Raw genomic sequence first — 26,500 nt, forward strand, 5'->3', positions numbered from 1 at the left:
TAGCACCAGTCAAGGGGGAATTAGTCATATTAGTGGAATATATATTACTTTTATCTATCCTTGCTAACTGTATTACATCATCTAACAGTATAGTTGTGCTGAATTCCTTTGTTTACTAAGTGGGTCAAAAGTCATTTTCTGGAGCAATTTTGTTTAGTTCTGTTTATGACAGAAAATACCATGAAGTAAGACAGAAACGTGACAAATCTGTCTTGCAGCTTGTCTGCCTTGAATGAGTGAAGTTGAAGTTTTCAAAAGCAAAGCAGCCATACCCTTACATTTGCATTAGTTTATAGATTCATTTACAAATCTTCCTCAATTTGCAACACATTTTTGCACTCAAATTTGTTCAGGCAGGTGCTCAGGATGAGATGCTTGCAGAAAAATTGAGTTCAGCAAGCTGCTGGGGTGGGTCAGCATGTTTTTGCAGACAATAACTGAACCTTTTTACTTCTTAGGCAATCCCTTGGGATGAAGGATGACTCTCTTCCATGCTGATGAGTCCGATGAGCTCTTAGATGGCTGATAAGTCCAGTGTCTGCAGACATGTGGGACAGGGGGTTCTTGAAGGGTCAGGCAGGTGAGATGTTTGGAGATTTGCGCACTCTCTCTAACACCATGGTTCTGGCTCTCTGTGCCCCTGATGAGGACTCTTGGTGTGTCCATTGTCTTCGCAAATACAACTTCTCTATTTTGGACAGTCCTAAGCCAGGGACTCCCCTGAGTCAATGGGGATGTTTGCCCTCTTAAGGGATGCTTTGAGAACATTCTTAATGCATTCCCACTGCCCTTCTGCGAGTCTCCTGCCGCAACCAAGTTTTGAATATAACTTTGGGAATCTGGTGTCAGGTGGTATTTGGCCTTGCAGCTCAGTGACGCTGGCTGGCTTCAGGCGGAATTCAGTGCTATTCAGTTGCTATCAACGTCAAGGCAGTTCGAAGGTGTAGACAGATGATTTACCTGTTTTTGTGGAGACAAAGAGCAGTGGATTGGGTTCTTTTTAATATCTCTGTGTGGCACATTGGTAGTCAAAATCAGCAGAAAGTGTTCAAAAACCTACAAGTTGGATGAAGAGAGAGACAAAAGGAACCCACTAAGGGTCTCATTCCTTCAGCATCTCAGTTGCTTGCCCAGTTCTGCAGAGTAAGCAGTACTTAAAACACACAAAAGAGTTGGCTTGTCACATGACATCTCTGCAATTACCCAATGATCCAAATATGGTCAGGTCTAGTGCAGCGTAATTATAACTTGATTAGATTAAGGCTTGAAATTCCTCTCAACCACAGTCCCATTGTCCAAGTGATAAAGTCTCCACCCAGTTGAGTACCGAGATGATTGACTAGATGCTTTGCTCATAGGATAGGAGGTAACCCCACATTCTTCCTGTACAGCTTTTCAGACACGTTGCCTCCATTTCAATATATTTTTGGACTATGGAAGATATAGAGGTACAAATGTGCAGTCATCTTTAACAGTGACCCCAAGTCACTGAAATGTGGCTTTAGTCTTTATTTTAAAAATCAATGATCAATTATCAACCAAAAATCAACCTGCCAGTGAATTCAAAGATCAAAATGTTTTTTGTTTTAGAGCATGGTTTCACAACAAGAGAAAGATCAATGGTTCCTCGTGCTGGAAAAGCTCATGTGATGATAGGTTCAGGCTCAGATTTGCTTTTTAAAGCTGTTTGATGCGAAGCAAATAGAAATATGGATACCTGTGTTAAACATAAGTTGATATATAAGATTAATGATGCACCAGTCATCAAAGTGAGAAATGTCAATGATGGAGAATTGGAGTCTCTTCCATTTGGGTACATTTTAAAAACATTTGTCTCTGGGATGTGGTTGTTGCTGACACGGTTAGCATTTATTACCTACCCTGAGTTGCCTTGAGAATCTGTTGGTGAGCTGCCTCCATACAATGGTCCAACCCACATGGTGACGGTGGCGAATCCCAAGATCTTGACCCAGCGACATCGAAGGAATATCATTTATTTCCAAGTCAGGATAATAAGTGACTTGGATGGGAACCTGGAGATAGTGGAGTTCCTATCCTTGCCTTGTAGATGTTGGGAAGCCTCTGGGGAGTCCGGCTGTGTTCCATGCCACACCCTATCCGGCCTCTGACCTGCTCTTGTCACAAAGTGGCTGATCCAGTTTAATTTACGATCAATGCTGATCCCCAGGATATGCCAAAATTCCCACATAAAGTACGGCGTTGATACATAAAACTCCTGCTATTCTTTCCCCATAAAAGTAACAACTCAACTGTACTACCACCCGCCCGCCAGCTCTCCTCTACCCCAACTCCAACCGGTGAAGAATGTCATAAGGGGATCTTATCTTCACCCCTCCATCATGGGTGAATTGCCAGGCTATTCAGCAAATGTGCTGTTAAAGGCTGATGCAGAACTCGTGCTAGCTGAAAACGACTGTGATTCCTTCTGTTGGCTGCGAGAGGCTCTTAGTCTTCACGACTAAAAGATAATTTGTCATGGAGGGGCTTTATTATCTTCTGCAAGATGCCTCACTTGCTCAGTTCAGAGCAGAATGAGTGAAGAACCACAGTTACTTCATAAATCTACACAGCAGAAGAACTGCTTCACTATTCTAACATTCTTCAACATCAAGGAAACAGTCTTGCACATAGAAACACAGAAATATAGGAAATGGAAGCAGGAGGAGGCCATTCAGCCCTTTAAACCTGCTCCGCCATTCATTTTGATCATGGCTGATCATCCAACTCAATAGCCTAATCCCGCTTTCCCCCAGTATCCTTTGATCCCCTTCACCCTAAACGCTATATATGACTGCTTCTTGAAAACATGCAATGTTTTGGCCTCAACTACTTCCTGTGGTAACAAATTCCACAGGCCGACCACTCTCTGGGTGAAGACATTTCTCCTCATCTCACATGCAGTGATGCTCACCCCATACCGGTCTTGCAAATGATCTAGACTCAGGATTGTTATCCCTGGCCACAGGAGTGTGGGAGGTAAGGGAGTAGGGGTTTCAACCTGTCACATTTGCACCTGCAGAGTGCGAATCCGCATGGATTTCAGGGCCATAGTTTAAGTTGCTGCCTGCATATCACACTGACGTTCTGAGGTAGAACAAAGTGAATCTGAATCCTGAAGCGCGCATTTATCATTAGTTTTTCATTCATCACTCGTCAGTCAAAAATCTTTTCTGCACCTTCAGATGTCTACTTTCTGTCAGGAACCTATCAGTTATACTATCTGTCGGTGTCCAACCATCTCTTTCCTTCCTGTACCTTAAAACAAAACAGGTGTTGTGAATTCAGAGATCCATATCAAGGAAAGGAATTCTTGCAGTCTTTAGGACTTTCTGAGGCAGCTATATATATGTTGTTTTGCTAGGTTCTGCAGGATTATCCAAGATGATACTTCCCTCTTTCTTTTGAGTGGTTTCCCCCCCTCATCAAAAAAATAAATGTTAGTGCTGAGCAATCGAACAACGCTCAGGTTTTCACCATCAAACAAGTCAGATTTACCACAGATGGATGCAACACACTGCTCTTTCAGCTGGACCTTAACCCCAGCATTAGTAAAATACCTTCCATTGCACCAGTTGCCTATGCTTTAATTAGGCACAACAGCCATCCTTGCAGCTTCTGTGTGAGATTGCCAATTTGTGCTGCATTATATCGATGGATTTGTGCTGAATATTGTTTACTGTTCAAGCTCAATCCGCGTGACACTTTCAGAAATAAAAGCTGCAGCTCTTTGTGGTCACAAAGATGTTCAAAAGGTTTTTGTCAGCATAATGAGAGCCTGACCCTTGAGTTAGGGGTCACTTGCATCTCCACTTTGCTGTAATTTAAGACAGTTTTCTAAAAAATAAACTGTTTGGCTAATATGTTTCATATTAAATGTTGTGTATTATTCTTTTGGAGCAACTTCCAACCCTGCCGTCAGCTGGGTTTCTCCCTATAAATGAAGCTAACATTGAGAATTGAATTCATGCGAAGTATGAAGATTGGCCTTGCAGTGATCCGGCAGGCCTGGTGATAGATTTACATAACTGCTTCAAACCCAACATTTTGTCTTTTCTTTCTTCCTCGAAGGTGGCAGGTTTTGCTGCATTACAATTCCACGGGCATTTAAAGCCCTACAGTAACTTTCCAAAGTGCCCATTCTTCAGTGAATGAGACTATTCAAGCCATAAAAGGCAGCATAACTAACTCTGGGGTTGTCCTCACTTGACACCCACATGCAACGCAATAGTCATTGGGAGTAAACAAAGAGGGAAACCAGGATAGATTTTCCCTTCCCAGGGGAATATATGCTGATCTATGAAACGGGCTGTAATCAATTACAATAGTACCACGCAAAACTTATTCATTGCTACATGTTTATACTTACTGCTTCGCGTCTATACTCTGTGTAACACTCAGTTTAATTGCCAAGCCCCGGTTTTATTCCGATTTGCAATGTGGTTGTACTGCCTGGAGTAAGCTCTGAGCATTATCTTTCTGTCTGTAAGCAATTCAATTCCACCTTAAGATAACGCAAAGAAAGAGGTGGGAGAAATAAGTACAAATAGCCGGCTTTTGATGAATGTCATTATGGTGATTTGAGTAACAAATCATTGACAGGATAATCTGTTATGGTCCCCTTCGCAATCCTTTCATTAATGGCCGCAACTGCTGTTAATAATCATTCAAGAAACTAGCCAACAGAAACCAAAAACTATTTTAATCTCATGATTCGAAGGTGCAAATATGAGTTTGATCGGTCAATCATGGGCGAGTGATTTTACTGTAAGCTTTTCAACAGGGGGAAATCACTTCTTAAAGAAACAAAGGCAGATTCAATTACTTTAGTTATGAGATTTCCCTCAGGACTTGAAACATACACCCAAGCTGATAAATATCCATGTACAGTGGGGGGAAAATAAATACTTTTAATCCATAGAGGGATTAGTTGAAGTAAAGTATGGAGTTCATTCTCGCCTTAGTCAGATTACTTAGTCAATGTCTAGAATGGGAACAGCAAATGATCCAGATTTTAACGAAACTATGCAGTTTTTCTGTGAAGGTGGTGTAAACTCCTGGTTTATGTTTCGTGTGGGAAAGATAATTTATTGAAAACGAAGGGCAGTGGTATTTCTTTTTATTCAAGGGACAACCTGATTTAATCTCTAGTTTTTAACCAAGTGAGCTGATTTTACCTGGCTAACAGTTGGGTGCCTGGTGGTGGTTGGGGAGTGATCCCCCATTGCCCTCTCAATACCCCTGATTGGGGAGGGGAAAAGCAGCCGGCATTCACATTCCTGATTTCTTCCAATGTGTTCTTGCCGGACAGCACACATCCGTAGGTTTTGGGTCAGGCGTTACTTTGATGTTAATTAGAAATGCCTGTGTTCTCCTCTTAGGCTCCCACATGTGGAATGACCACAGGAGCAATGTACTGAAGGCATTCTGTACGTGTGGCATCATGTACCAACAGAGCCAATACCTTCAAGAGCAGAAAGGGGGAGGCAGGTTGGTGGGGCGGATGAATAGGGAACGATCAAGCACAGAAGATGACAATGGAGCCCATTGTGACCATGCCAGCCCGCTGCAAGAGCAACTCACCTAGTCTCACTTCCCTACCTTTATTTCATAGGCCTCCAATCCTTATCCCTTCAGATAATTGTCCAATACCTGAACCCCTTTGACAGCCACAATTGAATTTGCCTCTGCCACACTATCAGGGATTGCATTCCAGATCCTAACCAGTCAGTACGTAAAACAGGTTTTGCTCATGTGACCTCTGGTTCTTTTGCTATTCACCTCAAATCTTTGGTTCCTAACCCTTCTGCCCATGAGGTCGGCTTTGCTCCATCTGCTCCGTTCCAGACCCTTCATGAGTTAAATGTCTCTGTCAAATCTGCACTCAAACTTCTTTTCTCTAAGAAGGGCAGAGCCAGCTCCGTCAATCTATCCACGTAACCGGAGTGAGTCAGGAAGCCACTCTCGCCACGGGACAGAGTGAGCCAATCATGAAGAAAGTTCAGCCAAGGGCAGCACGATGGCACAGTGGTTAGCACTGCTGCCTCACGGCGCCGAGGTCCCAGGTTCGATCCCGACCCAGGGTCACTGTCCGTGTGGAGTTTGCATATTCTCCCCGTGTCTGCATGGGTTTCACCCCCACAATTGAAAGATGTGCAGGGTAGGTGGATTGGCCACGCTAAATTGCCCCTTAATTGGAAAAAATGAATTGGGCACTCTAAATTCATTAAACAAAATAAAACTCAGCAAGTGGGGACTCCAGCTCATAGATGTCCATGGTGGAAGGAAGGAGCTGAAATGTGAGGTCCAGTTGACTCTACAATTAGGTAAATAAAGCACCTTTTAGTTATCTTTCTGCTGGAAGCCTCCAGTCAGCCTTCTGTCTGTTGCTTGAGCTGCTGTTTGCCTGACATAATTGACCATACAGTAGGTACGGAGGGTGATTGTGGTGCTGTGGTGATTCACAAACATATTTCATGAAAGGGCCTGAAATGGATATTAAGATCCAATATGCATAGGCAGAGAACCTAACGCATGGTTTAAACAAGCTACCAGGGTGACCACAACCCACCCTAACCAACGTACTATGCACATGCCCCCAACCATATTAGACCCTTCCCCAACTGTTTTAGATGTGCAAAACGTGCAGTGCAGGATCCAATTCCTAGGCCTGGATGACAGGCTGTTTACTTACAGCAACTTACTTTCATCAATACGGTTTTAAGTAGTAAAATACTCCAAGACATTCCACAGATCAGAGGCTGCATAGTAACGAAAGAATTAAAAGTGTCCAAAAAGATTGCGTTCAACAACCTCATCGAGGCCTGAGAGAAATACTGCCATGGAGGAAATGCGAAGGAATACAGCGAAGATAGCTAAAGGCATTGCCATCAACGGTGGGGTGCAAGGAGAGTGTGAGGCACAAGGCCGGAGTTGTAAATTATAAGGGTATATGTAAGCAGGAGGAGATTACAAAAGTAGGGAAGGGTGAGGCCACAGACGAAACAAAGCTGAAAGTTTTGAATTCAATATATTAAAGACCAGGTGTCGAATGGAGGTCAGTGATGACAGGAGTTATAGGAAATTCTAGCAAGATGGAATGCAGGCAATCATGTTTTGGACAGTTTGGAGTCAATGTAGGTGGCAATTGAGAGGCCGGTGTGGGGTCTTTGAAGAAATGAAGTCTGGAAGTAACATAAAACAGCGATACATTTTTCTGCAGTTGTGGGGATAAGGCAGTTGACGTTGGATAGGTTGTATATTTGTACTGATAATAATATACATAATGCTGCATGTGAGGAAGTAAAGTTCCACTCCAAGTCGCACAATATGGGCACGATTTAACTAAATGGGAAAAAAGTCCCATTGCGAGCACATTTAGCCGCATGTTTCCCGGCGCTCGCAAAGCCGAGAAACACAATGCTATCAAACGTCTCTCGGGTTAGATACAGGGCCTCAACGGGGAACACCTGGCCAAGGCCGCAGATAGCCCCATTTTCTGCACTGAGAGGTTCCGCTGGCCGGAACTCTTCAGCGTAGTGAAAGATCATGGCTTGATATTGCATCTTGGATGTCACTTATAAAAAGCAGAAATAAGTGTGGGCCCAGGGCGGTACCTTGGGACAGGCTGTTTAAGACAGGTTTCCAGTTTGAGGCTTCACTGACCTGTTCGGTTTGTTATAAAATATTCTCATCCATTGCCTCCGGACTCCATAATGATCTGGTTTGTCCAATTTTGAGTGTGGTACATGATTGAAAGCCTTGGGAAAGTCTGGAAAGGTTAAATCTGATAAAAATAAAAATATCATATCAAGTAAAGGAGGTAAAATGCCCCTTGGAAAATGTGAAGTGAAATATTAAGGAAGTTAAATTGGTGACACATTGTTTCATGGCTATTTGCATCCTCATTGATTAAAATGCTCAACCATACCATCTCCTGTGGTATGACACATAATTGCGTTGACAAGCTACAGCATGGAGTGCTCTGACAGAGTCTCCATCCCCTCGACTCATAATATTGTGTGTCTCCAATTTTAGCAATGGCTGTCAGCAGAGGTGTTGAATGGAAGAGAAACATTCGCAAATATCCCACTGGTGCCAGATGTCGTTTGTATTTCGGGGAGGCGGTGGTGTAGTGGTATTGTCGCTGGACTCGTACGCCAGAGTAATTCTCTGGGGACCCGGGTTCAAATCCCACCACGGCAGATGGCGAATTCAATCAAAACCTGGAATTAAAAGTCTAATGATGATCATGAAACCATTGTTGATTGTGGTGAAAACCCATCTGGCTCACTAATGTCCTTTAAGAAAGGAAATCTGCCGCCCTTACCTGGTCTGGCCTACATGTGGCTCCAGATCCACAACAATGTGCTTGACTCTTAAGTGCCCTCAGGGTTGGTCAATAAATGCTGGCCCAGCCAGTGACACTCACACCCTTGCATTAAATATAGTGATAAATGTTCTGAAATGCAGTGCCTGCTTCACACGTCTATTGTTCTGTACCTTGAATTAATAATTATTCTTTTAAGCAGTAATAAAAGCACATAGGGAAGACGGATTTGGATTAGTCGAATGGCCACCTGCGAAGGGCCTATGTGAAAAAAGTTTTCCCCAAATCAGCTTGTAAATGATAATAGTCAAGGTTACTGACTCACAACTATTTAAAACTTTTCAATTGGTGCTTTTTTTTTCATTCTTACTTTGCTTTCAGGCTTTACCGAGGCTTCCCCTCTGATTTAAATGAGGAGTATTTCAGTTCCAGGGTCTGCTCTTTTCTTTAATCACAAGGACGGGGTTCCTAATTCTGGGCTTTAAACTGTGTTCTGCAAAGCATAATGAATCTGCCTTCATATAAGCTCAGACAATGGGCTCTTTCAAGGCTCAAGCCCTTCCTCCTGAGATATTGTTATAACTAATAACTCCTGCCAGCTGTGCTGAAGGGAACCTCAACTCTGTGGGAGAATGGACAAACTCCAGCCCTCAGAGGATTTGAAGTAACCCTGAGCCCAAATTGGATTATGAAGGGGGAAAGGTCATTCTGCACTCACGACTTATCATTTATGTTACACCAAATGAGTGAGCATATTTATCCCATTACCCATGAATTAGTCGGAAGAGAAATTTGGACAAACAACTCGAAATATCTCAGAGTAAAAGGAAGAGAGCAAGGGAAACAAATACCTCGGTCACAATACCAAACACAGGTAATGGCTGCGAGCAGTTTAGCTTTCATCAGATAAAGTAATGCACCCTGCAGTATTATTCCCTAAGCCGACCGACCGGCTTCTTTTACGAGCTTTGCGTAGAATGTTCTTCCCGGCTTGCGGATATCACACCGTGCAAAAAAAAAAAGAAACCCGTTGCTTCCTCAGTCCAAGTGTTGATCTGGAAAGAAAACTTTCCATGGTAACAGTTCAATGTGTTTGTATCCTAGCTCTGTGAAATGTGAGAAGATACAAGCCTGACGCCATATTTCACTTTTTGTGCCATCGTTATGTTCACATCTCACTGTAAATTATAAAGTGGGGCTGACCGCTTGTGGCGGATGGAATGTGGTGGGCATGACAAAGAATAAAGATTGAAAAAGTCTAGTTTTAAATGGAACGATTGCACAAGGAAGCAAGATTTAACAGACGAAGCACCCTGCCTCTAAATCACTCCAACATGTATCCACCCCTAACGACGGTTCATGCTGAATTAACTGCGAGCTTCATTCCCTTTAAATTCAATTTGAAGTTATTTCCTTAAGCCGTACCACCCTCTGAGGTGACACCATTTAAAGAACAAGAAAGGGGACAAGAGATCCTGAAAAATTAAAAGGGGACACAAATATCAAATAAACTAGTTGATGTATTGTTCATGAGAGTTCAGATTCTGAAACACAGTCATGATGTTTAGCTGCTAAAATAGAGTTGGGTTAAATCTAGCTCATCCCTTTAAGGGAGATCTTGTGGGGCAGTGGGTGATGTCCCTGCCTCTGATCCAGAAACATGAGCCAGGATTCTCCGAGCCTGTGCCGGGTCGGAGAATCGCCGGGAGGGGGCACGCGTATCCCGACACGCCGCTGCAATGCCGTGCCGTCTATTCTCTGGCAACTGGAGAATCGCGCTGGCGCGTTCGCCGCGGCGCCGGTCGGGGGCCGCTGCGATTCTCCACGCTCGACGGGCCGAGTCCCACTGGCGCCGTTCGCATATGGTCCTGCCTGACAGGACCTCGGCATTCTGGCTGCGGGGGCCATCCTGGTTGGGGTGGGGCGGGGGGAGCCGACTCCGGGGGGAGCCTCCACGATAGCCAGGCCCGCGATCGGGGGCAACCAATCGGCAGGGGCGTTCATTCCAGGGGGGTGCCTATATTCCTCTCCGCCGGGCCCCTGTAGTGCTCCACCATGTTGCCTGGGGGGGGGGGGGGGCGGCGCGGAGACAGCCGTGGCACGCATGCGCGGACGCGCCGGCCCTGTAGGGCCGACTTTCGGCGTTGGAGCAGCGCGCAGCACTCGGCACCATGCTAGCCACTGAGGAAGGGGAGAATTACTGGGCCTGGAAGCCCGTTGACGCCGGAGTCACTCGCGCCGGTTTTGACGCCTGTGTCAACACTTGGCCGGGATTTTGGAGAATCCCGGCCATGCTGTTCAATTTCCACCCCAGAACATAGAACATAGAACATAGAACGATACAGCGCAGTACAGACCCTTCGGCCCACGATGTTGCACCGAAACAAAAGCCATCTAACCTACACTATGCCATTATCATCCATATGTTTATCCAATAAACTTTTAAATGCCCTCAATGTTGGCGAGTTCACTACTGTAGCAGGAAGGGCATTCCACGGCCTCACTACTCTTTGCGTAAAGTACCTACCTCTGACCTCTGTCCTATATCTATTACCCCTCAGTTTAAAGCTATGTCCCCTCGTGCCAGCCATTTCCATCCTCGGGAGAAGGCTCTCACTGTCCACCCTATCTAACCCCCTGATCATTTTGTATGCCTCTATTAAGTCTCCTCTTAACCTTCTTCTCTCCAACGAAAACAACCTCAAGTCCATCAGCCTTTCCTCATAAGATTTTCCCTCCATACCAGGCAACATCCTGGTAAATCTCCTCTGCACCCGCTCCAAAGCCTCCATGTCCTTCCTATAATGCGGTGACCAGAACTGTACGCAATACTCCAAATGCGGCCGTACCAGAGTTCTGTACAGCTGCAACATGACCTCCTGACTCCGGAACTCAATCCCTCTACCAATAAAGGCCAACACTCCATAGGCCTTCTTCACAACCCTATCAACCTGGGTGGCAACTTTCAGGGATCTATGTACATGGACACCTAGATCCCGCTCCGCATCCACACTTCCAAGAACTTTACCATTAGCCAAATATTCCGCATTCCTGTTATTCCTTCCAAAGTGAATCACCTCACACTTCTCTACATTAAACTCCATTTGCCATCTCTCAGCCCAGCTCTGCAGCTTATCTATATCCCTCTGTATCCTGCTACATCCTTCCACACTATCGACAACACCACCGACTTTAGTATCGTCTGCAAATCTACTCACCCACCCTTCTGCACCTTCCTCTAGGTCATTGATAAAAATGACAAACAGCAACGGCCCCAGAACAGATCCTTGTGGTACTCCACTTGTGACTGTACTCCATTCTGAACATTTCCCATCAAACACCACCTTCTTTCAGCTAGCCAATTTCTGATCCACATCTCTAAATCACCCTCAATCCCCAGCCTCCGTATTTTCTGCAATAGCCTATTGTGGGGAACCTTATCAAACGCTTTGCTGAAATCCATATACACCACATCAACTACTCTACCCTCGTCTACCTGTTCAGTCACCTTCTCAAAGAACTCAATAAGGTTTGTGAGGCATGACCTACCCTTCACAAAGCCATGCTGACTATCCCTAATCATATTATTCCTATCTAGATGATTATAAATCTTGTCTCTTATAATCCCCTCCAAGACTTTACCCACTACAGATGTGAGGCTCACCGGTCTATAGTTGCCGGGGTTGTCTCTGCTCCCCTTTTTGAACAAAGGGACCACATTTGCTATCCTCCAGTCCTCTGGCACTATTCCTGTAGCCAATGATGACATAAAAATCAAAGCCAAGGGTCCAGCAATCTCTTCCCTGGCCTCCCAGCGAATCCTAGGATAAATCCCATCAGGCCCCGGGGACTTATCTATTTTCAGCCTGTCCAGAATTGCCAACACCTGTTCCCTACGTACCTCAATGCCATCTATTCTATTAGCCTGGGTCTCAGCATTCTCCTCCACAACATTATCTTTTTCCTGAGTGAATACTGACGAAAAATATTCATTTAGTATCTCGCCTATCTCTTCAGACTCCACACACAACTTCCCATCCCTGTCCTTGACTGGTCCTACTCTTTCCCTAGTCATTCGCTTATTCCTGACATACCTATAGAAAGCTTTAGGGTTTTCCTTGATCCTACCTGCCAAATACTTCTCATGTCACCTCCTTGCTCGTCTTAGCTCTCTCTTTAGATCCTTCCTCGCTACCTTGTAACTATCCATCGCCCCAACTGAAACTTCACACCTCATCTTCACATAGGCCTCCTTCTTCCTCTTAACAAGAGATTCCACTTCTTTGGTAAACCACGGTTCCCTCGCTCGACGCCTTCCTCCCTGCCTGACTGGTACATACTTATCAAGAACACGCAGTAGCTGATCCTTGAACAAGCTCCACTTATCCAGTGTGCCCAACACTTGCAGCCTACTTCTCCACCTTATCCCCCCCAAGTCACGTCTAATGGCATCATAATTGCTCTTCCCCCAGCTATAACTCTTGCCCTGCGGTGTATACTTATCCCTTTCCATCATTAACGTAAACGTCACCGAATTGTGGTCACTGTCCCCAAAGTGCTCTCCTACCTCCAAATCCAACACCTGGCCTGGTTCATTACCCAAAACCAAATCCAACGTGGCCTCGCCTCTTGTTGGCCTGTCAACATATTGTGTCAGGAAACCCTCCTGCACACACTGTACAAAAAACAACCCATCTAATGTACTCGAACTATATCTTTTCCAGTCAATATTTGGAAAGTTAAAGTCTCCCATAATAACTACCCTGTTACTTTCGCTCTTATCCAGGATCATCCTCGCCATCCTTTCCTCTACATCCCTAGAACTATTTGGAGGCCTATAGAAGACTCCCAACAGGGTGACCTCTCCTTTCATGTTTCTAACCTCAGCCCATAGTACCTCGGAAGATGAGCCCATCTAGCATCCTCTCCGCCACCGTAATACTGCTCTTGACTAGCAGCGCCACACCTCCCCATCTTTTGCCTCCTTCTCTGAGCTTACTAAAACACCTAAACCCCGGAACCTGCAACATCCATTCCTGTCCCTGCTCTATCCATGTCTCCGAAATGGCCACAACATCGAAGTCCCAGGTACCAACCATAGGTTCCCCTACCTTATTTCGTATACTCCTGGCATTGAAGTAGACACACTTCAAACCACCTACCTGAACACTGGCCCCCTCCTGCGACGTCAAATCTGTGCTCCTGACCTCTATACTCTCATTCTCCCTTACCCTAAAACTACAATCCAGGTTCCCATGCCCCTGCTGCATTAGTTTAAACCCCCCCCAAAGAGCACTAACAAATCTCCCCCCACAGGATATTTGTGCCCCTCAGGTTCAGATGTAGACCATCCTGTCTGTAGCGGTCCCACCTTCCCCAGAAAGAGCCTCAGTTATCCAGAAATCTGAATCCCTCCCGCCTGCACCATCCCTGTAGCCACATGTTTAATTGCTCTCTCTCCCTATTCCTCATCTCACTATCACGTGGCACAGGCAACAACCCAGAGATAACAACTCTGTTTGTTCTAGTTCTGAGCTTCCATCCTAGCTCCCTGAAAGCCTGCCTGACATCCTTGTCCCCTTTCCTACCTATGTCGTTAGTGCCAATGTGGACCACGACTTGGGGCTGCTCCCCCTCCCCATAAGGACCCGGAAAACACGATCCGAGACATCACGTACCCTTGCACCTGGGAGGCACCATACCAAACGTGAGTCTCTCACGCTCCCACAAAATCTCCTATCTGTGCCCCTGACTATCGAGTCCCCTATTACTAATGCTCTGCTCCTCTCCCCCCTTCCCTTCTGAGCAACAGGGACAGACTCCGTGCCAGAGGCCCGTACCCCATGGCTTACCCCTGGTAAGTCCCCCCCCCCCCCTACAAGTATCCAAAGCGGTATACTTGTTTCTCAGGGGAACGACCGCAGGGGATCCCTGCACTGACTGCTTCTTTCCAGTCCCTCTTACAGTTACCCATCTATCTCCAATCTTTGGTGTAACTAATTCCCTGAAGCTGCTATCTATGACCCCCTCTGCCTCCCGAATGATCCGAAGTTCTTCCAACTCCAGCTCCAGTTCCCTAACTCGGTCTTGGAGGAGCTGGCGATGGCAGCACTTCCTGCAGGTAAAATCAGCAGGGAGACTAACGGCATCCCTCACCTCAAACATCCTGCAGGAGGAACATTGCATTCCCTTCCCTGCCATCCCTCTAACTTTCTACCAAGATCTGGCTAACAACTAAATTAAATAAAAAAATTAAAAAAAAAAAAATAATAATAAAATATGGTACTTACCTCACACCAATGGGTTTTATTATTAGGTTAGAGGAGGAGGGCAGGTGGGAGACACTACACGTGTAGTGTCTCGGGTTTCCTCTCCACCAGAATTTATTGGTGAGGGTCTTCCCAGAAGTCCGCGGGTCGAACTTCCTGTTCCCGCCTTAACCACTAAAATTTTTTTTAAAACAGCAAAGAGGGACCGAAAACGGGACCAGGTAAGTGTTTACCGCTGAAATTGACTAGCCTGCTCCTGTGAAGGTCTCCCAGAAATCACTAACGCACCGCTCCTGCTGAAATCGACTGGCCTGCTCCTGCAAAGACAAGTGTTTTTAAAGGAGAAACTTACCTCCCAGAAATCACTTGCGCACTGCTCCCGCTGAAATTGACTAGCCTGCTCCGCTCCCGCTGAAATCGACTGGCCAAGGAAGGTGTATTCATTATGACATGGCTACATGGGTTGATTGTCAACCTGTAAATCTTGCCAACACATGTCAAAGGCAAAAACCAAAAGAGAAAGTGCTGCAAAGTCTCAGCAGGTCTGGCAGCATCTGTAGGGAGAGAAAAGAGCGAACATTTTGAGTCCAGAAGACCCTTTTTCAAAGCTGACAAAGTCAATGGCATGTGGTCAAAGTCAATGAAATGTCAATGGCGGGTGGTAAGAGTAGCAGCAATTCTTGGTCAGTCATGTTCTGGAATGAAAGCTGGAGCCTCTCCCATCTCTCTCCAAAGGATGCAGACTACAATATGTGTGTGAAAATACAATTCGCCCCAACAACTCAGACTCCATATGTGAACTGTAACACAACCATTCCTTTAAAACCATGCAGCAACAAGGTGGTCTCAATTCGCCAAACCCAGCTTGAAAACAAATTCCTCCTCGTGAACTCCTTTGGACTCCTAGCAGTTAATTATAACTTTTTATACATATCTAACCACCCAGGTCAGAAAAACCCATCCTTATATAGCTGTTTTTTTTTTAAAAAAAGAGTCCCGTTTTGGACGTGAATAGCGGGCTGTTTCTCGGAGGCCGCAGGGCCGAGAATGACCCAGCTCTCAATTGAGACTCTGTTTTTTGCGGAGGCCTCTGCAGGAAATGCCCTGCCGAGGCCGCACCTACCTCGCTTTTAAATGTCGGCCCGATCACGCAACCTCAACCATGGCTTCCAGACCTCTCCAACTTACCACTTAGGGGATCCTCGAGCCCCCCTCACCCCACCTCATAAGACCAGGACACCCCTGGTTTCGATCCCCAGCACGGGCAATCTGCCACCCATCACCTTGGCATTGCTAGCCTGACAGACTGGCAGTGCCCCTGTCAGTATGGCAGTACCAACTGGCAACCCTGGCAGTGCCAGGGTGACAGTGTCATGGTGCTAGGCTGGCAGTGCCAAGGTGTCCAGGTAGCATTGAGGGTGCCAGGGTGCCACCCTGCCCAGAACCCGACCACCAAGGGGCATCGGATCACCTGGGAAATCCTCCCTCCCCAAGTGCAATTGTGCCTAGTCCACATTCGTGAAAACCAGTGCTAAACGGCGCCATGGCAAGGTATCTTATTTAACTTAGATTGGGGCATCATCTCTAAAGGGTGCCCCCGATCTAAGTTAAAAATATACTTCCCCGCACCCCTCTACCCCCCACAAGCATCGGGGCAATCCCTCCCCCACGCAAGAATCGGGGCACACCCCAGCACGTCACAAGTACCAGGGCACTCCACCCCCCACCCCCCCACCCCCACCCCCCCCCCCCCCCACCACCATGCATATATCATATATCGGGCGCTCTCCTCATAAGCATCAACCCTTCCCCCCATACCACACATACTCCCCTGTTGCACTGCCAGGTTGGCCCTGCCAGGGTTCCAGATGTCTCTCACCATCCAAGGGCTGTTCCCATGCGTCCACCCCTGGCATGGTCATCATGACCGGTTTTATTTTTGAAAACCTGCAGTGATTCGCACCAGTGCGACATCACACCGGCTGGGTGGGAAGATGCGGTGAGGGCAGATGGAGCGCGATCATGCCCTATAATTACATTCTAATTTATTAGAAAAAGATGTTCTTCAGGCTCATGCTCTTCATGGACATGAATATGCTGGTGTCATTGCAGGGAAAGGCCGGGGAAGATTGCAAACTGAAATCTTGGTGGCACAAGTCCTGTTTTGGGCCTCTCGCGAGATTTAATGGCCATTACACGATTTCCCCCCATGCCTAGCGCAGCCACTAGATCGTAGCGAATATCTTTAAAAATGAATCACCAGCCTCACACCACATTCCATTCACTCCCCATCACACCACCATTTGCTCACCTACCAACAATCTCCATCAACCTCGACTCACATTCATATCTTCATCTCACCCTCGCATGAATGTCATTGGTGTCAGCTCACACCCATATCTCACAGCGTGTACACACTGCCAACACTTCAACTATGACAGGCACTCCACCGGAAGACAATGCACCATACTCATTGATACATTTGCCTCATTTGACAGTGGTTAGCACTGTTCGGAAAGACGTGCTCGTTAGGTAATTTGGACATTATGAATTCTCCCTCTGTGTACCCGAACAGGTGCCGGAATGTGACGACTAGGGGATTTTCACAGTAACTTCTTTGCCGTGTTAATGCAAGCCTATTTGCGACAATAAAGATTATTATTATATTTGCTGGACAAAGGGGCACATACCCAGAGGTTGCAGTAGCAAACTGCAGGATCCAGGCATGGCTGCCTCCCCCTCACCCTGACGCAGCAGATAATGGCGGCCATTGTTGGAGTGGCCACAACTGAAGCCGGGGGCACAGCCTTAGAATAAAAGGGAGTCACTTTAGAACAGAGATGAGGAGAAATTTCTTCAGCCAGAGAGTGGTGGGTCTGTGGAATTCATTACCACAGAGGGCGGTGGAGGCCGGGACGTTGAGTGTCTTTAAGACAGAAGTTGATAAATTCTTGATTTCTCGAGGAATTAAGGGCTATGGAGAGAGAGCGGGTAAATGGAGTTGAAATCAGCCATGATTGAATGGCGGAGTGGACTCGATGGGCCGAATGGCCTTACTTCCGCTCCTATGTCTTATGGTCTTATGGTCTTATGTTCCTGATTCACATCCTACTTCACCTTATCGCACAGATTTATTGGAACTCTTCAGAAACTGCAGATAGTGTAAGCATAGACCCCTTTCTTTCCCCAACTCCTGACCACAACCTTACCTCATTGCCTTTTGCCTTTCAGATCCCAAGAGCTGCTACCTGGTCAGGCCATGGTGCAGGTCCATGAAGGCTAAAAGACCGATGAAGGTGAAACACTGCCACCCAATCAGAGCCACCAGAATCTAATATTTGATTTGATTTGATTTGATTTATTGTCACATGTAGTGAAGTACAGTGAAAAGTATTTTTCTAATACTGATATAATGTGAACTTTACAGAGTACAGGATCATCCTGGAATGCAAAGATAGTCTAGGCTTCTTTTCTCGACAGAAAACCATCTTCTTAAACCCCTCTCTCCTTCACCCTCACCTCCAACAATAAGTGTGAGGAACTCATAGGTTTATTTTCCACTAAGATCAAGACAATTCAATTTTCTGTCTCTGCTGCTTTCCTCCTTTCCACTAGCCCACCAAGACAAACTAGCCCAGTCACGGCCATTTTTTCCCTGGACTTGGGATAATCCGACCCTGACATATTTAAGTGAGCCTAAGTGCTCACTTAAATGTGTGAATCTGGATCCCGCCCGGCAAGGGTGAGATCCATATCCCGACATCTTGCGAGATCTCGTTAGATCCCGCGACGCAGTCCAAGCATTGCAAATCTCTCAAGTGGCCTCTCACAAGATTTAACAGCCTTGTCACACTACCAGGTCAGGTGGGATGGGGCCTTTCAATTGCACCCAATAGTTGCATTGCAGGTAGGCTTGGGAGAGATCAATTTTGCTCAATATTTGGCTGTCTGAGAGGCCTGCAAAAAGATCTTCGATACGTGGTAGAGGGCACTGATCAACACCTGATACAGGGTTGATATTTATCTTTAAATCCACACATATTTGTACTGAACCATCTTTCTTTAAGACGGGGATGACTGGGACTGCCCAGTCACTGGTGGTGACAGGTTCAACGACTCCTGTCTTCAGTAACCTCTCCAATTCTTCTTTCACTTTAGGTCAAATGGCATAGGATAAGGCATGTGCTTTCAAACACTTAGGAATGCTGTCTGCCTTTATCTTGAGTTTCACTTCGACCCCAGTTCATGTACCCAAGTGACTTCTTGAATTTCTTTGCATATTTTTTCAGAAATGGTTGAAGATCTTTCGTAGAATTGACAAGTTGGTTCATGAGGGTCCACTTTAGCTTAATCTTCCTTACCCAAGGTCTCCCAAACAATTCTAGAAAGTTTCTTTGAACATGTGCAGAGGCAACACCACTTTCTGCTTGTTAACTTCCAGTCACCTTGATGAGACCCTTCAGCGGCACAACTTCCTCAGTATATGTCCTCAAGATCACATCAGATGGTTGCAATAGCAAATACTTAAATCTCTGATGGTACATCAATTCAGGTGTGAATGACACTGCTGCACCAATATCCACTTCCATCTTAATCGTGTTCCCATTTCATTTTGGATAGGCACAAAGAAAATTGTTGCTGGTCTCCTTGTACTGCTAGAACACCGAGCTTAAATCCTTTAAGCTGACTTGACACTTTGGTACTTGGTGAATCTTCATTAGGATCATTTAACTGGTAAACTCACCCTGTAGCCTTTGCAGTATTTGTCTTGGCACACATTTTTTGTGCTGATGAAGGTTGGCATGACCAACATGCCTTTGCAATGTGACCAACTTCTTTTTTAAAAAATCTTTTTATTGGCATTTCTCATATTTATAAACAGTTGTATATATACACATCACATTTTTCTCGCCTGCGCTAATTTCCTTTATTATACAGAGGCAATGTGACCAACTTTACCACAATTTTTGCATTTGTTCTCCTTGCTCCAACAATCTCAGGCCATATGTCCCACATGGTTGCAGAGATGGCATGGTAGGTTCTGGTGGACCTGCTTCTCTCAAATTCCATTTGATGGACTTTAGCTCGAACTCCAAATAGCAAAACCTCTCGCACAGCAAGTTTCACAGATGTTGTGATTTCTACAGCAGATTCAAGGGTTAATGCACCTTCAGTCAACAATTTCCTATGGATGGCTTCATTCCTGAGGCCCCTAACTAATCGGTCACTAAATATATCATCCAACTTTAAGGAACGACTGGAACCTTTCCTCATAAGTTTTCCATGTCTCCTCCCCCTCATCAAACGCATCCATGGTGCCTTTTCATCTTGCCATTTTTGGATTGCAGCTCTGTGATCTGTGCTACTCAGCTTTCAGCCTGACTTCCCTACTGTTTATTTCCCTCTCTTTAAGGCAGACAAACTCGCAGCGCACAAGCACACTGGCTGTTCCTGTGCCCCGTTATCCATGCCCGGGCAGTAGGTTGCAGTTAGTAGCCCCGTATGTTCACGTTCCCGCGGCCCGTTTCAGTGCTTCGTGCATGGTCACTGCAGCCCTACAAACTACAACGGTATGTGTGCTGAAAACCTTGATCCTCCGTTTGAAATAAGCCCCCAGTAACTCACAGTTGTCCAGTAGTTTTTTTTGAAAACCCTTTTACTTGCTGTACGGCATTCAAAAGGCATCTTGATAAACACATGGATAGGATGGGTATAGAGGGATACGGCACAAGGAAGTGCTGAGGGTTTTGGCCAAGGTTGGTATCATGACCGGTACAGGCTTGGAGGGCCGAAGGGCCTGTTCCTGTGCTGTATTGTTCTTTGTTTTTTGCACTGGCGACTGTCCCAATCGACCAGATGATTCGCCGAAGCCCCGATACAGACTGTACGGTGTCCAAGTATTCAGTTTAGAGTTATTTTTACTTGTCACAACAATGGATTCACCATGGAAGTCAATGATACTTCTCCCGACCTCGCTCCCGATGGTATATGGGCCTGGGTCTCCGTCGCTGATCCCTTCTTCTGGTTCACAAAATCCTTGTCAAAAGGTTTTTTTCCTCCTGTTTTTTTAACGGCTGAGATCTCGTCGCCAGTTTCTCCTTTGTTATGCTTTTTGTCATAGCCGCAAAGAGAAAGAACCAGAGGTGGTACACATCGAGTTTGTACAACACAGTGTAAGGGGTTTATTTACAAGGTGCTGCACAAACAGGGCACAATGGTGAACTCCACAAAGCTCGCAAAATGCTCTCTAAATCTCTCCACCTCGCTCTGTCCCTTTAAAACTGTTGGACATCGGCGAGTCGTTAGGTTTTTGACCAAGCTTTTGGGTATCTGTCCTAGCATTGCCTTATGTGGCTCAGTTTTATATGTTTGCTTTATAACACCCTTGTCAAGCATTTTGTGATGTTTTATTATGTTGAAGGCACTATATAAATGTAAGTTGTTTTTGGCACTGTGCACAAGGTGCTCTCAAGCCATGGTATTGGAAAATGGTCACACATTTGTCAGCTCCCCAGATGGCACGGTTACACACAGATTCTGCTGCAAAGGACTCAGGTAAGGACTCTGATGGATCAACGTGCAGACAGAAGCTGATGGGCACAAACATGAAATGCTTAGTGCACTGGAAAGCCTGCCGGAAAGCCATAACTAATCCAATGCTTACAATGCTATGATCACCTTTCCTGAGATATCAGGCCAAACCTTTGTGAGGGAAATGAGCATCAGGAGTCAGAGAAGTTGACTCCTCAATGACATCTACATTAAGGAAATCCACCATATTTTATTTCCCATGAGGCAGGATGGATTCAAACCATCGCCTACAGAGCCAGACTTCAGATGGGCTGATTGCAAGATTGTTAGTCTGGCATGCCCAATTCTGTTTATAGGGACATTGGCCTGGTCAAATGGCAGGCCCTCAAACCATCACCTCTCACCAGCATCCCCCCCCCCCCCCCCCCCCACCAGCACCACTCAACCTGCATGTCCTCTTACCACATCCATGTTCCCATAATCCTTCCATGCCCATTCATAACCCCATGTCGTCTCATATCTCCCAAGACCTTCATATCTGTCATGCCCTCTCCACGCACCCTCATACACCATGCTGCTTCCATTACCCACATGCATCTCAATACCCACTCTCCTAGTATACACTGTGTACAGAACCAGTAAGCCATTGGAAATTCTGGAAAGTCTTTGAAATGATCCTGATACTGAAGTGTTTACATTTATACAAGCGCTTCCAAAATTTGAGGAAAAAATGTGGAAGCATTCTTTATTTCATTTGAAGCTATTTGGAGCTAGTGATGTATATGCACCATTATCGGAAGAGGTATCTGAAGATTATGATGTAATAAAGAAAATTATCCTCAATGCATATGAGTTGGTTCCTGAGACATACAGACAGAAATTTTGAAATGCAAGAAAACAGCCTGGACAAACTCATATTGAATTTGAGAGGCTAAAGCAAATAATTTTGACTATTGGATACGGGTATTAAAGATAGGGAGAACACATGAGGCCCTTAGAGAGGAGATCCTTCGTCTCCCAATATCATCACTCGATGGTCCTTGCACCTCTCAGTAATTTCTTTGCAAATTTCCTTCTTTATCTCCTCCCCACTATTTAGTGGTTTATAAAATATACCATTAGCAAAATTGTTTTGCAATTTATTGTTTTGCAATTCTAACCAATAGATTCTGTTTTAGCTTCCTTAAGGATGTTTCCCTTTCTCGCACTGTAATATCTTGCTCAATCAAAATTGTTCCCTCTCCTCCTTCGATTCCTTCCCTATCTTTCCCAAATATCTTTGTATCCAGGAATATTAAACATGCAATCCTTCCTTTTCTAAGCCAGGTTTTCACCACTACATTATATTCCTACATGGCTATTTGTGTCTGCAACTCATCAGCTTTATTAAGCACACTTCATGCATTTGCATGCATGCATTCCAAGCATACTACCCCTATTTATATTTTCTATGATCCTGCTTAACTCTGCATTATTTCTGACTCTAACTATCACTGCCGGTCCTCTGTGTACCTTGTTTCTACTTTTTAATACTGCATTCTGATGCCCATCTAGCCACCTAATTAGTTTAAAACCTCCTCCACAGCGCAAGCTAACCTTTCGGCAAGGATTTGGTCCCAGCTTTGTTCAGCTGCAGCCATCCATCTTGAACAGGTCCCTCCTGCCACAGAACATGTGGCAATGTGCCAGCAATCTGGAGGACCCCTGCCCTCCCAAACATCACCCCCATGCCTAGCCACACATTCACCTCTTCTAATTTGTACTCACAGTATGTCATGGCACTGGGAACAATCCAGATAAGGCTACCTTTGGAGTGGCTGCTTTTAACTCCCTTCCTAATGCCTTAAACACTGATTGTAAGGCCTCAACCCTGCTTTATTAGCAGAACTTTAATGTGCATCTGGCTCAATAAAAGTCCACCATGAAAATGCTCGATGTTGACAGTAGAAATCGTACGTTTTACTGCCCACTTCTCAAAAAAGCACATTTATAAGAAAACAAAATTTGAATATGCTCAGTGTTTTGTCCTGATTTGCCCTTTAGGGAAACAATATAATTTTAAAACACATACATAATGGTCTTTAAACATTTTCCTTTCAGGACTACTGAACTCTGATCCTCGTAATATGGCAGAAACGGACAGCAGTCTTGCATGGGAGTGGGATTCGGAGGTCCGGCAGATTTTAACTGCCTGACCCTCAGTTGTCACCCACCAGTCAGCTGCCCAGCCATTTTAGGTGGGACACAGCAGCTGGCGTGGGGATAGATGGAGAGGAAAACTGGTCAGCCAGTTGAAATCACAGATCAACGGGGACACAATGTGCTGGAGCCATTCCACCTGAACAGCTCTGCCTATCTTTTCCTGCCAACTGAGGAGAATTAAAATCATCCCTTGACACGAAAAGAATGAGGTGGAGACATTTTTTCATCACCGTTTTGATAATATCCAAAGGCACAAAATGTTCTTAATATCCTGTTAATGAGCTAGTTCATACACTTAGTACTGGAAGGTGCAGCACCAGAGTTTTGGATTACCAAATTCAGATGCTAGTCTTGACACAGCCATAAGCTCAAATGTCCTCATCATGAGAGTCTCACAAGCTAGACTTGAGGCTGTGTAAAGAAAATGAAGACATGTGGGCTTAATGGCAGAGATTAATCACAGTGGCCTAGATTTGACAAGAGGAGAAAATGCAATAGCAGGAGATGCTACTGAGGGAGTTAAAAGGGGTACATATAAAAGGGGAACAAGGATCTGTTCTGGGGCCGTTGCTGTTTGTCATTTTTATCAATGACCTAGAGGAAGGCGCAGAAGGGTGGGTGAGTAAATTTGCAGACGATACTAAAGTCGGTGGTGTTGTCGATAGTGTGGAAGGATGTAGCAGGTTACAGAGGGATATAGATAAGCTGCAGAGCTGGGCTGAGAGGTGGCAAATGGAGTTTAATGTAGAGAAGTGTGAGGTGATTCACTTTGGAAGGAATAACAGGAATTCCGGAATATTTGGCTAATGGAAAAGTTCTTGAAAGTGTGGATGAGCAGAGTGATCTAGGTGTCCATGTACATAGATCCCTGAAAGTTGCCACCCAGGTTGATAGGGTTGTGAAGAAGGCCTATGGAGTGTTGGCCTTTATTGGTAGAGGGATTGAGTTCCGGAGTCAGGAGGTCATGTTGCAACTGTACAGAACTCTGGTACGGCCGCATTTGGAGTATTGCGTACAGTTCTGGTCACCGCATTATAGGAAGGACGTGGAGGCTTTGGAGCGGGTGCAGAGGGGATTTACCAGGATGTTGCCTGGTATGGAGGGAAAATCTTATGAGGAAAGGCTGATGGACTTGAGGTTGTTTTCGTTGGAGAGAAGAAGGTTAAGAGGAGACTTAATAGAGGCATACAAAATGATCAGGGGGTTGGATAGGGTGGACAGTGTGAGCCTTCTCCCGCGGATGGAAATGGCTGGCACGAGGGGACATAGCTTTAAACTGAGGGGTAATAGATGTAGGACAGAGGTCAGAGGTAGGTTCTTTACGCAAAGAGTAGTGAGGCCATGGAATGCCCTACCTGCTACAGTAGTGAACTCGCCAACATTGAGGGCATTTAAAAGTTTATTGGATAATCATTTGGATGATAATGGTATAGTGTAGGTTAGATGGCTTTTGTTTCGGTGCAACATTGTGGGCTGAAGGGCCTGTACTGCGCTGTATTGTTCTATGTTCTATGTTCTAACATGGAATAAGCAGTTTAGTGGCCACATAAGAATCTAAGCGAGAGGTGTAAAGAAAACTGTTTGATTGTAAAATAAAATATAAACATAGCACACTTCATGTCCCACCCGTGTCTATCCATGCTCAGCTCTCACCTGGGGCGGTTTTTATGCTAGAGTCCATTTACTCCACTGATGGGCCCTCGCCCCTCATCGGCGGAGTTTGTATTCAAGGCTCATGTGGACGCTAGCTGGTCCACTCCCGTCAGTCTCATGCTGGTTATAACATTCCTCCCTCCCTAGGTCCAAAGGCCAATCAGAGGAAGGTGGAGCAGGAGGGCGCCTGCTCTTTTTGCCTGTGGCTGCGCCTCTTGTGCCGAGGCCGGATCAGGGGGATGTGCATCTAGATGGTGAACACCGTTTTGTTACCGATCGATTGCTGCGGTGCGGAGGTGTGTGTGTGTGTGGAGGGTGAGGGGGCAGCACCATTGGTAGCTGTTCGCTGGCAGGCTCATCATCGGAAACAAAGAACAACAAAGAACAAAGAAAAGTACAACACAGGAACAGGCCCTTTGGCCCTCCAAGCCCGTGCCGACCATGCTGCCCGACTAAACTACAATATTCTACACTTCCTGGGTCCGTATCCCTCTATTCCCATCCTATTCATGTATTTGTCAAGATGCCCTTTAAATGTCACTATCATCACTGCTTCCACCACTTTCTCCGGCAGCGAGTTCCAGGCACCCACTACCCTCTGTGTAAAAAACCTGCCTCGTACATCTACTCTAAACCTTGCCCCTCTCACCTTAAACCTATGCCCCCTAGTAGTTGACCCCTCTACCCTGGGGAAAAGCCTCTGACTATCCACTCTGTCTATGCCCCTCATAATTTTGTAGACCTCTATCAGGTTGCCCCTCAACCTCCGTCTTTCCAGGGAGAACAAACCGAGTTTATTCAATGGCTCCTCAAAGCTAATGCCCTCCATACCAGGCAACATCCTGGTAAATCTCTTCTGCACCCTCTCTAAAGCCTCCACATCCTTCTGGTAGTGTGGTGACCAGAATTGAACACGATACTCCAAGTGTGGCCTAACTAAGGTTCTATACAGCTGCAACATGACTTGCCAATTCTCAATGCCCCGGCCAATGAAGGCAAGCATGCCGTATGCCTTCTTGACTACCTTCTCCACCCGTGTTGCCCCTTTCAGTGACCTGTGGACCTGTACACCTAGATCTCTCTGGCTTTCAATACTCTTGAGGTTTCTACCTTTCACTGTATATTCCCTACCTGCATTAGACCTTACAAAATGCATTACCTCACATTTGTATGGATTAAACTCCATCTGCCATCTCTCCACCCAAGTCTCCAAATGATCTAAATCCTGCTGTATTCATCGCTATCCGCAATTCCACCAACCTTTGTGTCATCTGCAATCCTACTAATCAGACCAGTTACACTTTCCTCCAAACCATTCATATATACTATGAACAGCAAAGGTCCCAGCACTGATCCCTGCGGAACACCACTAGTCACAGCCCTCCAATTAGAAAAGCACCCTTCCATTGCTACTCTCTGCCTTCTATGACCTAGCTCACCCCTGATCCCGTGTGACTTCACCTTTTGTACCAGTATACATGAGGAACCTTGTCAGAGG

The 26,500-nt window shown here is 45.6% G+C and overlaps 2 long non-coding RNA genes across 2 annotated transcripts in view; both read right to left on the reverse strand.

Moving 5' to 3' along the window:
* Positions 1 to 26,500, reverse strand: part of LOC140426070 (uncharacterized) — a 123,352-nt gene that overhangs the window by 36,064 nt on the left and 60,788 nt on the right. The window lies entirely within an intron of this gene.
* On the reverse strand, positions 275 to 9,385 carry LOC140426064 (uncharacterized). The gene is made up of 4 exons (XR_011948121.1): positions 9,199 to 9,385; positions 7,684 to 7,804; positions 4,388 to 4,522; positions 275 to 960 (listed from the first exon to the last, which is right to left on the reverse strand). It is a non-coding gene; the product is annotated as an uncharacterized lncRNA (long non-coding RNA).

The sequence above is a fragment of the Scyliorhinus torazame genome, chromosome 1, assembly GCF_047496885.1.
Source record: "Scyliorhinus torazame isolate Kashiwa2021f chromosome 1, sScyTor2.1, whole genome shotgun sequence".
NCBI lineage: Eukaryota > Metazoa > Chordata > Chondrichthyes > Carcharhiniformes > Scyliorhinidae > Scyliorhinus > Scyliorhinus torazame.